This window comes from Rosa chinensis, chromosome 5 (assembly GCF_002994745.2).
Source record: "Rosa chinensis cultivar Old Blush chromosome 5, RchiOBHm-V2, whole genome shotgun sequence".
Lineage (NCBI taxonomy): Eukaryota > Viridiplantae > Streptophyta > Magnoliopsida > Rosales > Rosaceae > Rosa > Rosa chinensis.
Window position 1 is genome coordinate 50,770,765 of NC_037092.1, and position 17,485 is coordinate 50,788,249.

Here is a 17,485-nt window from a genome sequence, read left to right on the forward strand (position 1 = left end):
GCTTTATCAATTAACTGCAGCACCACAAAATCCAATTAGACTGGAACAGATTGCAAGAATGCAGTAAGTCAGATATCAAGAAAATTAATCTGTTATCCACTAATGTGCATGCAGAAGACAGTTATATCATTCCTGCATGAGAAGTACTGCTCAAATCAAATCTTACTACCTATTAGTTTTCATCAAATCATGATTATTTCAGTATAAGCTGTTAACTGCCTAGCATATACATGAAATCAAACCGAGTAAACAAACCAACTCACATGGTAATGCAACTGAAAGTACATATGTATGCAAATCCTTCTTAGCATATTCTGCAGCTAATCAACCTCCATGCTCATCATGAATTGCAAAATCTGCACACTTGAACATTCAAATTTCAAAACTTTATGAAACACCTCACAACAATACTTCATTCACAATACTACATCAGACCTAAACAGTGAGCATAATAAACAAACTAATTATCATGATGTGCCTTGACCCCTTATCCTCTGCTACTTCAGCTTCAATTTCAAAACTCCTACTTCCTTCACATATGAATTTGGCTCACTGACGTTATTCCCCTTGTTCCTTCAGTGCAATTTATGTGCTTCAAAAAAATAACTGTATTGCCTCTAAACCTTCCAGCTAGAATGATCAACACAGTTCTAGGAGTAATGCTTGCCTTGCATAATATAAATGGAAAGCATAAAGCTTTATCCAATGAATAAATGAAATTACTTCAGCATAGGTCATTGAGGAACCAAACTAATATATAGTCTTCGCTTAACCAATGCTATTTTTGTGTTATGTCATCGATAGGTGGGAGAAAAAATATTACGATTTTCAGAATTTCTTTAGAAAATTATAACAATACAGAGTAAACGTATTAGTCCTAGTCTAGAAAAGCTAGCATTTGTGAAGTGCAGCAGCCTTACATATTTCATGTAATCATATCAACTTCACCACTTACATGTTATGCATAAAGAAGCAGTGGTAAGCTCTTGCAGATACAATATTGACTTTGATTCAATATTCTGGGTCCTAGTTTCTTTCACAAATACCTGAAATGAAGATTTATCATGACAGCAGTCACTAACGAAGATTGTACAATTTACTACCAAACTGGAAGAGGGAGTGGTAAGCTCGTGAAAATAAAGAAATATTTATTTTTTACCATAATATCTATGTGACTGTTCCGTTATATTAAGAGTGTGTTGGTACCAAATCGAAATCCCACCAAGCGTTCACGATCGTTGACGTCGATGGAAAAATTTGATCACACAGAAAAGCGAAGTTGAAGCTCGTTCATATACACTTGATCCCTCTGTTGCCAAGGCCGAACCCATCTCTCCACCATGTACTACTCTTCTTGATCCTCTCTGCAGCCCTCCACTGAACACAGTAAGTCTAAATTGACCACTTTTAAATTAAAATCACCAAGTATCAAAGGGAAAAAAATAAACTAAACCAAAAAGAGATACTTCAGTTTAACTAAAATTAATATAACTAATAAGAAAAATTTAAGAGCCTAATTTTGGAAACATTTTAGAAACAAAAAAACAACATACTCAAGAAAGAAAACACTCACGTACACTTGTTCGAATACTAAGAAAAGCATAAATTGGCAAAATGAGAGATCTTGGCTAAGTTGCAGAAGATAAAAGGACTTTACTTCTTCCATAGCTCCAGGACCTTCTTATGAACTCTGAAACTTCTTCATTTAAGTTTGAAGCCAAAACTGAAAAAGGAGAATCTTCCAAGTCTTTCTCTCTAAAGATACTAATCAGAGTTTTTAATTTAAAAGCAATTCCAAATAACACACATGCAAGCTTGTCTTGAATCTGAATTAAATACTGAGTTAAAGCCAGCCTCTGGAAAATCAACTTCTATAATTCATCTCTATCACACAGTGTGCATGGTCCCAAGAATCCAGATGACAGCTAGAATTGCCATAAGTAACATAGCATTCCCATGAGACTTCAACTTCATTTTGCTTTAATTTGAGTGGGAGATTAATGTGCCTAAATTATTGCAAACCCTTTATGAGCCCAAGAAAACAAAATGGAACTAACCACTACAATCATGTACCAAGCAGAAATGTCTACTACCCACTTAAGCCTATATAGAGTGGTATAGTGAGTGAACATATTGAGCATTTTAGCAAATAAATGATCATCATTGATCAAAAGTACGTCCTGATAGCTATACCAATCAACAGCCAATTAAGCAAGTCATCTCAATCGTCTTCATAATTAGCAACATTTGTAATAAAATCTAAAAAGCTAACACATTCTCCACCTAAGTCAGGAACCAATTTTAATATAGCAAACAGGCCACTTGAAATCAAAAAAACAAGAAAATCAATCTAGAAGAAACTACTTCAAAAAATTGGGCAGACCAAATACATAACAATGTCACAAGCTTCCAGATGACTAATTTTTCAAGCAAGAGCCGGAGCTTAAAGCCTTGAACTTGGTATTTCATACTGTCATAAACTTCAGTCCTATTGTTCATGATCAAAATGATCAAGTCCCCCTTTAAACACATTATTATTATTATTATTATTTAACACCGTCAACTTCATTGGGTACATATTTATAACAGCATTGAAAGGAAACCCACACCACAATTCGAAACAGGAAGTAACGTCCAATATAATTGAGAAACATGTTAAGCTAAAGCTATTGAAACAGCAATGTACTCTGTTTGGTTTCCTTGCTAGCCAACAAACAATACTTTGATCGTGTTCCAGCTCCAATGAACTAAACAAACAAATCCCAGGATCCCTAACTCACAAGCCAAAACAGAAAGAAACAAAAAATCCAAAATTCTGATTTAATAAATAAAAACGCAGATCCCCGGATCAGGACAAAAGCAGAAGAAAAACCTCCAAATTAGAAGAAATCAAAACAAACAAGAAATAGAGAATTAATTACCTTAAGGAGGTCGTTTATTGTGCAGATGAAGCTGAAAACGCAAACGGAAAATTGAGAAATCCAAAATTCTCTCTCTCTCTCTCTCTCTCTCTCTCTCTCTCTCTCTCTCTCTCTCTCTCGTTCCCTTCGAGAACACCTGGTTAGTTCAGAAAAGACTAGAACAGGTCACTTAATAGGGGATTGCAGGAGAAAGCGAAAGGGAAACCAAAGAAACACCCAATTTGACATATCCAAAACCAAAAAACATAACGGTTCTTCCATAAATAAGCAAAATCGAAAGTACCTTCAGATACACAAACAAATTTTCTATACTTAATTCCTCTCAGACTAGAGAAATCATACTCTTCCATTTGATAATTTGAACTAACTGAATTGAACCCACTGATGGAAGAGAGAAGATACTTGAGAGAGTGAATTGAACCCACCAAATTGAACCACTGATGGAAGAGAAAGGATACCTGAGAGACTGAATTGAACCCAACTTGAGAGATCGAAAGAGAAGAAGGTCAGTACTGACTATGGCATATGAGGTTCTTCAGATGCAGAAAAGTTTTAGGGCTGAGGAGAGGGGAAGATGGAGTATGATGTTTCACTCATCGAGAACTAAAATCTATGGCACGCCTAATTTTCGTCTCTTGGTGCCTTGTAGAGCTAGGTTAAGTTTGATTTTGATTTTAACACCCAAATAGTATATCTGAAAAATAAGTTGAAAAGTAAATAAAGGCTACGGCAATTGTAGCGAAGCAAGAATCAGGAAAAATCTTGCTACTGCATCTTTAATGCCGTCGCAATTAAAGCACTTTTATGCTACGGCTCTCCTTTGCCGTCGCAGTCTAATTTTTATTTTCCGACGCCTTGTTTTCCATAGCAAATCTATGACCAACGGCGACGGCATTTTTGTGCTGACGCTAACTGCGGTGGCCATTGCAATTTTTTTTTGTAGTGTTTATTCTCCAACTGAAAACGTCTTTCTCTTTATTTCCCTTCTTCATTGCTTGGTCAACCTGATTTAATAAAGGGCACAAAATTAAATTCTTTTAGAGAAAATAAAAGAAATTAAAACAATTTAATTTCAGAAAAATACACCCATAAATTCTCTCTTAAGGCCCACAGATTAGCATGACGGTGAGGAATCCTGATCCAGCTAGGATTCTTCATGAATTTTGAGTTTTCTGCCTATTTCACGCCAAACACTCTACAAGACTCTTAAAATTACTCGATGACTCAAAACACGAAACTTAAGGGAGAAACAAGGCTAAAATGGAGCATATACTCATGAATATCGTCGCACATTGTGCTCCCATCAACTACCCCACACTTAGCCATTGCTAGTCCCTTAGCAAAACAAAAATACAAAACAAAACAAAGACTCGACAAAAAAATAAGTAAATGACTCTACTTCCCCTAACTGTTGTCTCAGAGACTCCAAACTCATGGCTTTCACGTTAAACACTTAATCAAAATCGCATAGATAATTCCATGGTTAATAAACATGTGACACTCATATGACTAAGCAAGATTTGGAGAACTTAAGTTATACAGGCTATGTTTGGGGGGGCTTTTAGCGTTTGGTAATTCCTTCTTCAGCCGGCTTCTAACAGAAGCCAGGGCTTTTTCCACTGAAAAGCTGAAGCCAGGAGACCCCTGCTTTTAGAAGCCAGAAGCCGCTTGCTGCAACTGTAGCGCTCTTTTTAACTGTAGCGATGAGTTAATGAATCTTTCGAAATACCAATGGGTACCCTCATGGCTTGGAAGTAATTACGACCCAATACCATTCATGAAAACACTGCTCTTCCGACTCTTCCATTCGCTTCTTCTCCCTCATCTCTACCGCTCTCCTTCATAGACGTCAATCGAAACCCCGGGCTAGTTATCGGAGTAAGTAGAGAAGGAAGGAAAACTCGAGAAAAAGGATTAGTACTGGTTCAGAATCTGAGAAGGAAGACGGGAAGAGAGAGACACAGGGCGGCGGACTGACGTCATTTTGATTTTCTGGTAAGTTCTCTTCTTCTCCATTTCGCACCGGAGCCATGCAAACGGTGCCATTCTTGACCTAATAGAGTTGAGTTTGAAACGCATGTTTTTCTTCGATTGATATCTAGACGCAGACGTCTTTTCTATCAAGCAAGGCTCTCAACTGAAACCGCATCACCTAGCCTGTTTCGAACAAGTCCAATCCAAACTCACAGGGCATACTCTCGATTTTTCTCTCAGAAATGGCTATGCTTAAAAGCTTCACACTCAAGTATATGCAAGAGAACAAATTGTAAGGCAACAAACAGCTTGCATATTTCATCAATAAAAGCATTTTGTGAAGAATTTTTAAAGACCTCATGAAATGACTAAGTGCACAAATGGACCTCAACCATAAGCTCGACTGCGTAACTGACTCCACTAACCAAAGACTGCCCATCTCAAGGATCAAGTAAGCACTTAAAAAAGGTTGTAATGGGGCTAAGCTAGGGTTTTCGAAATGAAGATTAAGGATACAAAAATCCTAACGACCTAGCAGAGCATATATGGACCACCTTATGTCACTATTTTTGTGGGCCAATTATCATTATTTTGCGCCTAACCTTCACTCTAACAAACTTGGAAACGGACAAAGGCCTAATTTTCAACTTTGAGCCTTCTACAAATTTGAAAGTCCAAAACCACACTTAAACAATTTCCCAAGAGTTTTCTTTTCAATTTTTCTTCTCTTTTGCCATTTTTTTTTTTTCGTTCTTGTTTTCTCTTGGATTTTCCCCACCCCACACTTGTCTTTCATCGTCACCCCTACACATTATGTCATGCCCTACTAAGTCCCTAAGACAAGGGTAGAGATATCATGTACTAAGCTCATGGTAGGGTAGTGAGGGTGATGAAATGAAGGTTTTAAACGTAGGCTCAAAGGGGTTCATTCTAAGGAGTCCCACGACGGGCACAATTGGGGACACATGCTTCTATGGCTATGGTGGTTATCCTAATGCCTTCTATCCTATCCAAGATCAGGGCATATTATGGCATACAAGTTTTGACAGTCACAACAGTTGAGTTCTAGTATTCTCTAGTCCATTAAAATCTATTGCACATGATCATTGGATTTTTAAAGAATGATGAGGTTTTGCAAATACAGCCATGAAATTATGAATTTATCAATAAGCACTCGAAAACAAAATATTTTAGCTCAACATCTCACTTAGGGTCAATTGAATTAGACTTAATCCTAGCATGCTTAATGAACCAAGTAACAATCCTATCTCAAATCTTCATACAAGTATCACAACATCGATTAACCACAAAATTCAATTAAGTCCTATTTCGATTGTGAAAATCTTCAGCCATGAATTCAGAGACATATTCATCCTAGACGTTAGGGGCATCCTAAGACTCAAACAAACAAAAAGACTATAAAACCAACTTTTTATATTTTTTAATAATTTTTTTTTCTCTAAACTAAAATAAAGGTGTAAACCCACCCCACATTTAGAATCTACATTGTTCTCAATGTAGGCAAGAAATATGGTATATAGACCCTAAATATGGGGGGCTACGAAAATAAGGGAAGGGTAAAATAAACAAACAATAAACAAAGACACAAGTACAATTCAACCTAAGCAAGTGAAGGGATAGAAATGTCAAACTCTCGTTGATGGCTCCTCCATAGCTTCGGTTGAAATGGGTTGCCTCCCATGTAGCGCTTGATATTTATAGTCCTTCAGCTTGGACTCTACTCCTTGATCACACGTCCTGGAGTGCCTCCTGGAGGGGTATCTCTTCCAATGTGTGCTCCACAAAGGACTCACCAGATCAAGTGTTAGTAACATATACAAGGTTAAGAATACAAACATTATGCCTTTCCTTAATTTCCTAAGTTACTTTTACATTTACATACTTAGATACTGGAACAGAGGATCCAATATACTTTAAGCATGTCACACAACACATTTTTTTGTTTTTGTAGTTTATTATAAAATAGTTAATATCTCAATTGATTCCAAGTTGTAAGTCGAGCCCAATAGAAACCACTACTATTGGTGAGATACGATATAGGGATAGTCGGCCAGACATAAGTCTCTTTCCTTTGTTTCAGAAGGCCGAATGGCCAGATTAAGAGGTAAGTGAGAGGGAGGACTCATTTTGGTGATACTACGGAGGCTACTCCATTGAGGTTTAGGCCCCTATCGGCTACTCCCACATAGTGGTTTAGGATCATTCTATAGTATCTCTGAGATCCAATTGAACCCATCACCTAGCGTCCCAATCTAAGACACCATCCGTATGCCCCTTACTCAGCTGGGAAATTAACTTATATGTTAGACCGTTCTCCAAGTCCTAATAAAGGCCGCCCTCAACCTCAAGAGACCTTAGCAAGGTACTAATGAAGGGTTTAGGCCAATATTAACAAAAGGGCCCTTGTCTACTCATACGATTTTACACACTTACAACAATTAAGTATTTAGCTAAATTCATAACCTAAGTATATTAATCTAAGTAAAACACATACAATTTACAACATGCTTAAAAAAAAAAAACTCATTCTACAGTTTGTACAATAATTATAAAAGACATGCTTAATTTCGTAACACTCATAAAACTTTAACTAAATCACAATTAAGGCTTGGCCTAACAAAAAATTGCAATTTGTCACCATTCCACAAGTGTAGAACAAAAATTTAGCATGAATAAACAACAAAATCGATGACAAAAGTGTTAGGGATTTTAACAATCCCCAGCAACGGCGCCAAAAATTGATGCGACTGAAATAGCCTTACAATTTAACCCTGCAAAATTTAGTTGTCAGTATAGGATAAGCAGGGATCGTTCAGTCAGGGATTGTAGGGTACACCTACACAAAAAGGTCAATTAACAAATAAAAGAATAAAATGGGGGGTTTTGAAATTTGGTTCCTAATCTACTTAAAATAAAAACAAAACAAATAAACCTATATACAATGATCGACTTCCCTAACCTAGACCAATACCACTCAGAAATTACTAAGTGTAAAAACAGAAAATCCATTTCAACAAGCTACAAAAATGTGCCCATCTTTAATGCCTAGATAAGAGCTCAAATGAAAAGCCTCAGCGGATCAATCCACTTTAATGCCTACATCTTTAATGCCTAGATAAGAGCTCTAATGTAGGCTTGGATCGGAAAAGTCCTTACCAATCCTAATACTACTAATTTTCAAAAACACTCAGCGTAATTCTCTTAACTAGTAGTATTACCTAACCCTCGAATCAACTCACACGGGCAAATTAACCATTACACATAGAATTTAACACGTAATTTCCAGAATCATTTAATCATTAAAGCATGATTTTTACCACTCGTTAGAACTAATTGTTACTTGTTTAACTCAGCGCCTTAACAAATAACAATTACTCTTGGCAAATTAAGCAAACACACAAAAACTCTCACCGTTATTCTAGCATGCAAACTTATGAACCTAACTCTGAAAATTACCTAAACACATAAAAGGGCACAAGATTGTAACATGCATCATAAAAGAATTCTCAAAATTAACTCAATAATAAACTGAAAATCTCAAAAATATTAATAAAAATATTCTGAAAATTTCGTGTGTCCAATTACACAACTCACAAATGCAAACCCACAAAACCGAAACAAAAATTGTAAGTAGAGTCATAGTTACACTTTAAAGCTTTCCTCAGCGGCTTGACAACAAGGTGATGAACTCGTCTCTGCTATAGTGGTGGAGCATCCTTGACTCAGCGCCTTAGAGCTTTGTAGATTGATGGATTCATGGTGTCACGGTCTTGTAGGTGATAGAGGTTTTAAGGAGTGAATTGGGCAGAGTCTCGGAAAAGTTTTTGGCCAGGAATTATCTTGGTCAGGAAGTGATCTTGGCTGGGAAGTTATGCCAATTTTGTTCTGGACGTTGCCTATTTATAGGGGAGCATTGGTTGACTTTTGTCGATCATACCCTTCATCATTGGACGGATGGGATTGCATCATAATTCCTTTAATTGTCCAACTGAAACATCTCCTTTAAGGCCTTAACTCCTCTCATAATGGGGCAATTCCTTTAATTTCCAAGCTGAAACATCTTTCTCCTTTATTCTCCAACTGAAAACATCTTTCTCTTTATTTCCCTTCTTCATTGCTTTGTCAACCTGATTTAATAAAGGGCACAAAATTAAATTCTTTTAGAGAAAATAAAAGAAACTAAAACAATTTAATTTTAGAAAAATACTCCCATAAATTCTATCTTAAGGCCAACAGATTAGCATGACAGTGAGGAATCCTGATTCAGCTAGGATTCTTCATGAATTTTGCGTTTTCTGCCTATTTCTCGCCAAACACTCTACAAGACTCTTAAAATGACTCGATGACTCAAAACACGAAACTTAAGGGAGAAACAAGGCTAAAATGGGGAACATATTCAATAATATCGTCACACTTTTTGCTCCCATCAACCTTCATTCCTTGAACTTTTCAGTCCCTTGGAATAACACATTAAAGGAGTCGCACTGGACCCAAAATGTTACACAAATCTCAACGCTTTTCAAAACAATCGAAATCAACATTTCCATAATCATTGTTTTCCGAAAAGCCATAATAAATGAGCATAATCATGCATATTGTTTTCATACACAAATCTCAACGTTTTTCAAAACAAATCTAATCAACAAATCCACAATCATTTATTTTCCACAAAGCCACAAGCCAAAGCAATAAAAACATCATTCATGCATATTGTTTTCATAAATCCACAAACCCACCAACAACATATATATTTCACGTATATATATATATATATATATATATATATATATACGTAGCCATCCGCTCAGGAATGCCTACTAATACCAACTATAGTTTGCAGTTAATAAATAACTCTAAAAACAATAAGGGTATTCCGTTCATTAATAAACCTTGTGATATTACTCACCTCAAAATTCCAGTTGCATCTTCGATACAGAACAAAACAGCCCAACCACCCACTAATCATCCAAGAATACTTCGTCAAGTACCTAAGGAAAGTACAACCTTGATTCAGTCACCAAAACACAAGGAGTAACGTTCGAAACCCTAAATCGAACCAAAATTCCCAAAGTGACGCCAATTGAGGCGAAACCACATCCGAGACCTCCCAAAGTCTCCGGAGTACTTCCACGATTGATATGTCCAAACCGCCTGTCGATCGGACACTCGGATCCTCAATGATCAAAGCATCGAACGGTCCGAAACTGTAAAAACCCTAACATGCTAATACGATCTCCAAAAATTACAAACAATATATCGAAATGCTCGTATAGATGAGTAGATCGAATTCAGGAATAGAAACTATCCCTAAGGTGTCACGCCCCTGATTTTAACACAAATAAAAATCAATATATAATCCCATAATTATACATGCGCGATCATTCAGCCATCAATACAAAATACATGGAGACATCTTCCCTTTACAGCAAGTACATATTGATGCCCTTAACCCACAATTTCAAATATTGACCCGCTCCACAGAGTCATATATTACAAAACTTACAAACTAAATTGTCATCACAAAATAAAACGTAAATGCTCCTCAAAGCTTACTACATAGCGGAAGTCATAACAATGGCAAAGCCAACAAAATTTTCTTCCTACCCGTTCAGCTGCCAACAAGCTACCTCAGCTTGAGCCACGATTACCTTGACCTGCAAGATTAATCCCTACACCAATAGAATGGTGCACCGGGTTTCCACACAACAAAACCCGGTAAGCTTATGAAAGCTCGTATGAGTAACTCATGAACATCAATCAACAATTCACACACATCAGCTAAAGGAAACCATGCAACCATGATTCCTTCTAACACTCCATAACTTTTCCATCGAAAGGACAACATAAATCACCACTGTGACAATGTTCTATTTGCTAACTTAACCATCAAGAAGCAATTCAAGTCTCATCTAGACAATAAAAGAAGAATACTCAAGGAATTATCCTTTAACTACATACTTATGAGTCTCCAGCAACCTCGACCGTTACCCCCATAATCTATAATGGCAGACAGACTATAGCTCTATTGAAATCGTAACCACTCGTCTGGCCACGAACGTGATTACCTATTTCCTGCCTTTGTCACCATCTGCGACCTGTCACCATCTGTGACATGTGGTTTTTAGACCCCGTCTGGTCTCATAATCAACATTAAGATCACCATCTGCGACCTGTCACCATCTGTGACACATGATCTTCAGAACGCGTCTGGTCATGAAACCATCTGTGACATGTGGTTTTCAGACCCCGTCTGGTCTCATAATCAACATTAAGATCACCATCTGCGACCTGTCACCATCTGTGACACATGATCTTCAGAATCTGTCTGGTCATGAAATCAAACATCAAGGTCACCGTCTGCAACCTGTCACCACCTGTGACATATAATCTTTTTAGACAATGTCTGGTCTTAAAGTCAAACGTTAAGTAAGTCGCACCCGACCTAAAAACGTTACAAACATCTAGTTTCGGCTTTCCTAATCCCTGCTCACCATTTGTACCAATACATCTAAAATGAGTCACACTTGACTCAAAAATGTAACATCAAGCTCAATACTTTTCAAACAATAGAAAACATCTTTTTCCACAATATTGTTTCCTGAAAAGTCACATTCAATAATAATATGAACACCATCTTGCATATTATTCATCACAATCATCCACAAGGATATATATATTTCACGTAAATATATATATACGTAGTCATTCGCTCAGGAATGCCTACTAATACCAATTATAGTTTGCAGTTAAATAAATAACGCCAAAACAATAATGGTAACTCCGTTCATAAATGAACCTTGTGAGATTACTCACCTCGAAACTCCCGCTGTGTCTTCAATAAAGCACAAGGCCGCCAATCCACAAAATAACTGTCCAATGTACTTCGTCAAGTACCTAATCACATACGGTTCCAACTTAATAACGATTCACATTTGATTTAAGTTTGAAACCCCTGTTTTGAACTAAAATCCCCAAAGTGGAGCCAATCAAGGCAAAACCACATCCGAGACCTCCCATAGTCTCCGGAATACTTCCACGATCGATGTGACCAAACCACAAGTCGGTCGGACGCTCGAATCCTCACAGAACGAATAAATCGATCGGTATGAAACTGCAAAAATCATAACAATTCCATACGAACTCCCAAAATTTGCATATTATGTATTGAAATGCTCGTATCAACGAGTAGAACATATATAATACCAAAAACAGTTCCCTACATGGCCGGAAAGCCACCACAGACTGTGGTGCACCACCGCCGGCCAAAACTCAATATTTCACAAAACTCCCAACATCAAAGCTGTTCATCTAAGCATGCTTGTGAAATTTCATAACAAGCTCGAAGTCAGAAAACAAGCATAAAGGGTCGAAAACTACCTCACAAGGTTTGGATTATTGCTCAAACTGAGTTGACCCGATTTCCACGTAAATCGCTCAAAATAAACACCATAGATTGATCAAGGAGCCTTCTCTGAACTCAACCAAGGAAGCATGAAGCCACGAAGTCGCCGGAGTGGTGTTTTCCGGCCGGGTCTGAAAACACCAACTACTCCGCCTTGCTGCACCGTACAGGTGGATATGGCCGCCAGAGGATGCCACAGAGACGACCAGAAGGAGGAGATGAACCAGCTGACCAAGTTTCACGGCCAGAGACCACTAGAGCTGCGAGTTCCCGCCAGGTCAGATCGCCGGGTTCGGGTCAGGTCAGACAGAAAATTTCGTTTCTGAAGGAGTCGACCGAGAGAGAAGAGAGAGAGAAAAGGTAGTTTCCGGAAAAGGAAAGTGAAATAATGAATTCCTTTTTCTGATTTTCTCTAATTATACTAAAACAGAAACTTCTTCCGATAGCCATAACTTTCTCATACGAACTCCGATTGACGCGAACCATATGTCCACGAACTCGTATCGACACGCTCTACAACTTTCAAGAAGGAAGTTTTCTGAGAATCCCAATGTATAAAAATTCAAACATCACACAACCCCCTAAACTGTGAAATTCGAATAATTATACGTACGAAAACCATTCCACTTCACAAACAACCTACAAATAAGCACAATAACAATTATTCATACAACTGGTCCATTATTAATTACCAAAATTACATAACAGAAATCCAGGTCATCATATAAGGTGGCCGGAAACCGCCAGAAAACACCACCACAGTGGTGGCGCCGCCGCCAATCCAAAGTCGGAATTTGGCAAAACTTCCAACACCAAAGTTCTCCATCTCAACTCCAATTTCAACTTTCATAACTACATCAAAGTCCAATTATAAACCAATCGATAGATTTTACCTTAGAACAAATTAGACCAATTGAAACCCTAGAACTTCAAAGCTTCGATTCGTCCTCCACCAGTGAAATCGCTCCAAGCCACTTTGGGAGAAGCATCCACGTCCTCAGGGCTCCAAAAGCTCTCAAGAATCACCGGGAAAGGTGGCCAGAATCTCCAATTCCTAAGAAGGCGATTTCATCCTCGTCGCGGCTCCTTCTCGGCCTTGCAGCGCCCACCACAGCTCGTCCCACGCTCGATGGTTACCACAGACGTGTAGAGGAGGTTGAGGCAAAGAAAGCCTACTTGGAATTGTGTCCGATGGTGGCCGAAGGAGGAAGAACGAAGCTGACGAAGTGGAGAGGCAGATGCGGGCTCGGGGAGAGAGAAACAGAGCTCGGTTTCAGTTTTCAGAAATCTGGCCTCCTTTGCAAATTGCGGAAATTTTCGTCCTTTTATACAAAAATAGAAAGTTTTTCTGAAGCCCATAACTTCTTCATACGAACTCCGATTCTCGTGTTTTATATGTCCACGAACTCGTATCGACACGCTTTACAACTTTCGTGAAGGAAGTTTTTAGAGAATCCCAACGAATAAAAACTCAACCTTGAACCCCCCTAAATTCAAACTTTTCGAATAAAAATTCGTCCGAAACACTTCCGCTCCATCCACAAGCTATGAAACCGTCCAATAACCACTAATTAAATTCCGAAAAATCCTCGAAAAATATATACGAATTTCCAAGGCATCACAACAGAATTAAACAAACTTGAAGTTTGAACCGATGATTGTTTATTGATGAGAATCACCACTGAATTTTGTTCTCAATGAACTTGAAGATTTTGTTTTCCATAGAGGTGAGCCAAAAGTGTAATTCCTCTTTGGAAGAATTGGTTATAATATGTATCTCATGGTTAAAGTATTATCACTATTTCCTTATCTTGTTTTGTTGAACACTGTGGATATAGTGAATGTGATGCCCCAGAAATTCGTATTTATTTTCCGAGGATTTTCCGGAATTTAAATTGTGGGTATCGGACGGTTTCGTGGCTCGTGGATGGAGCGGAAGTGTTTCGGGTGAATAATTATTCAGGAAGCGTCGTTTTAGGGGGCGCAAGGGTTGACTTTTTATTCGTTGGGATTCTCAGAAAATTTCCTTCACAAAAGTTGTAGAGCGCGTCGATACGAGTTTGTGAACATGCAGAACACGAGAATCGGAGTTCGTATGAAGAAGTTATGGGCTTCGGAAAAACTTTCCATTTTTGTATAAAAGGACGAATTTTTGGGAAAATTGCAGAAAAGCCCAGATTTCCCAAAATGGAAACCCGAGCTTTCCTCTTCTCTCCTGAGCCGTGCGCAACCTCCATTTTCGCCGGCGTCGATCTCGCTTCTCCGGCCACCGTTTGCTTCAATTCAAAAGTGGGTGTTGCTCGCCTCAATCCCCTCTTGAGGTCTGTGGAAGGATTGAAGAGAGATTCGAGCTGTGGAGGGAGCTACATCGACCGGAAGTGGCCGCTTCGGGGATGAAATCGCCTTGATCGAAGTTGGAGATTCCGGTCACCTTTGCCCGTGATTCTTGAGGGCTTTTGGAGCTTGGAGGACTTTGATGCTTCCCACAAGGTGGCTTGCATCGATTTAACTCATGGAGGCCGAATTTTGGAATTGAAATTCTAGGGTTCATCGAATTTCAGATGTTGCGAGGTAAATTCCGGCCAAACGGCTATGATTTAAACTTTGTGTTAGTTATGAAAGTTTAAATTGGAGTTGAGACGAAGAACTTTGGTGTTGGGAGTTTTGTCAAATTCTGACTTTGGGCAGGCGGCAGCGCCGTCACTGTGGTGGTGTTTTCCGACAGTTTCCAGCCACCTCATGGATAGTTTCTATTCCTGAGTTCGATCTACTCGTCGATACGAGCATTTCGATATATTGTTTGTAATTTTTGGAGATCATATGAGCATGTTAGGGTTTTTACGGTTTCAGACCGTTCGATGTTTCGATCCGTGAGGATTCGAGCTTCTGATCGACTTGTGGTTTTGGCATATCGATCGTAGAAGTATTCCGGAGACATTGGGTGGTCTCAGATGTGGTTTCGCCTCAATTGGCGTCACTTTGGGGATTTTAGTTCAAAACAGGGGTTTCGGACTTAAATCGTTTATGAATTGTTACTAAGTGGAAACCGATTGTGATTAGGTACTTCACGAAGTATTCTTGGACGGTCATTTTGTGGGTTGGCTGCTTTGTTCTGTATTGAAGACGCAGCAGGAGTTTCGAGGTGGGAAATCTCACGATGTTCATTCACGAACGAGTTTACCATAATGTCTTGGAGTTATGAGATTAACTGTGACTATAGTTGGTATTAATGATTTTTCTGTGTGGATGACTATGTGTGTATATATATATATATATTATGGGATGTATATATATACATATATATTCATGTATTAGTGGCTTTTCTGTGTGGATGACTGTGTGTGTGTGTGTGTATATTATGGGATGTATATATATACATATATATTCATGTATTAGTGGCTTCGTGGTGAATCTTTGTGATGATTGTCATGTAAAGCTTGTGTAGAAATATCTACGTGGCTTGTGTAGGAATATCTGTGTGATGAATCGATGACATTAGTATGATGAATCTTTGTGATGATTGTCATGGAAAGCTTGTGTAGAAATATTTGTATAGCTTGTGTAGGAATAATTGTGTGATGATTGCTATATATGTGATGACTAGCAATAAATCTATGTGATGATTGCTATCTATATGATGACTAGCAATGAATCTATGTGATGATCGCTATCTATGTGATGACTGGCGATATCTGTGTGATGGTTAGTTGGATGATCGCTATCTGTGTGATGACTGGCGATATCTGTGTGATGATCAGTAGGATGACTGGTGATATCTGTGTAAAGATTAGTAGGATGATCGCTATCTGTGTGATGACTGGCGATATCTGTGTGATGATCAGTAGGATGACTAGCGATATCTGTGTGATGGTTAGTTGGATGATCGCTATGTGTGTGATGACTGGCAATATCTGTGTGATGATTAGTTAGATAATCGCTATCTGTGTGATGATTAGTAGAATGACTGGCGATATTTGTGTGAAGATTAGTAGGATGATCGCTATCTGTGTGATGACTGGCGATATATGTGTGATGATCAGTAGGATGACTGGCGATATCTGTGTGATGGTTAGTTGGATGATCGCTATCTGTGTGATGACTAGCGATATCTGTGTGATGATTAGTTAGATAATCGCTATTTATGTGATGATCAGTAGGATGACTGGCGATATCTGTGTGAAGATTTGTTGGATGATCGCTATCTATGTAATGATCAGCGATATCTGTGTGATGATCAGTAGGATGATGGCTATCTGTGTGATGATCGACGAAATCTATGTGATGATCAGTGTGATGACAGCTCGGTAGCGGAGTTGAATTGTTATTAAGTTAACAAAGATCGAGAGGACTGCTGTGATGGTTGGGGCTACCTACAGACGTCAGAGTGTGGGATTACTATGGTTTGAATTGTTTGACTTAGTGTGACCTCCTGAACTAAATTATATGCAGGGGTTACCATGACTTGTTTTGCTTGTTTTGAATTGTGATTGCCTTGTTTTCTTCTTGATTTGATTGATTGATGGTTTGATTTATCTTGAAAACTATAGTGGTGACGATTGTGCTCTCTGTGAGGATAGGAAGGTGATTCATTGTTTTCACCTTGATGTCATGTTAATGACAAAGTTTCCAGTGGGAAGGAAATGAGTGTGATCCTTGTGACTCACCATTGTGCGTCTAGGGATTTTTCAAACATTATCTAAGGAGGTTTTGTTTGATGGGAAATTTGTGTAATGAGATGCTAGGTTGAGAATCTGAGCATGTAGTTTAGTCACGAGTTGACCTACGTAAGCATGAGATGGAAGAGTGAAGCAGATGACTATAGGTGTGAGATGTATGCTTATCGTTGTTTAGGTTGGGGTGAGTTGAGAAATGTGTTTTACTTTGTGGTTTTGAGTTACTCATACGGGCTTGCAAAAGCTTACTGGGTTTGTTGTGTGGCAACCCGGTACACCATTCCAACGGTGTAGGGGTTATTTCTGCAGGTCAGGTTGATCGTGGCTGATGCTGAGGTAGCGTGCTTGCAGCTTAACGGTAAGAAGTCAATTTTGTGACTTTACCGTTATAAAGACTTTCGCTTGTGGTGAGCTCTGAGGAGCATTTACGTTTTATTTTGTTGTTGACAATTTAATTCGTAAACTCGTGTGTTATGTGTCTCTGTGGAGCGAGT